General features: G+C 54.3%; 1 protein-coding gene across 1 annotated transcript in view; it reads left to right on the plus strand.

Moving 5' to 3' along the window:
* The window catches only part of RGMA (repulsive guidance molecule family member a), a 17,345-nt gene that overhangs the window by 12,783 nt on the left and 4,212 nt on the right, over window positions 1-350 (plus strand). The gene's annotated exons all lie outside the window — the stretch shown is intronic.

The raw sequence follows: 350 nt of genomic DNA on the forward strand, positions 1-350 counted from the left end.
TAGGGGTTGCTCTCGGTACCACTGCAGCCGTGAGGATGGTGGGGTGGTCACGGCACAGATCCTGCTCCAGCCTCTGCATGCCGACCTGTGTCGGGGGCGCAGGGGTCGTGCCGGGGCTGGGTTTCCCCATGCCCGTGAAGGAGGAAAAGGAAGACAGAGAGATTTTTGCGCTGATAGAGCTCCGTCTGGACACAATGCACACTAATTCATGCAGGAAAGAGCTTCGAATGACAAACCCTAAAAAGGCATTAAGAACCCCATTGCATCTCCCCCTGCATTAATGATCCTCCCTTATCCCTGCTAATGAATATGTCCCATTCTTCCACATCCTGGTTTTCCCCCAGCAGCAT

The sequence above is a fragment of the Charadrius vociferus genome, unplaced genomic scaffold, assembly GCF_000708025.1.
Source record: "Charadrius vociferus isolate BGI_N301 unplaced genomic scaffold, ASM70802v2 scaffold190, whole genome shotgun sequence".
Classification (NCBI taxonomy): domain Eukaryota; kingdom Metazoa; phylum Chordata; class Aves; order Charadriiformes; family Charadriidae; genus Charadrius; species Charadrius vociferus.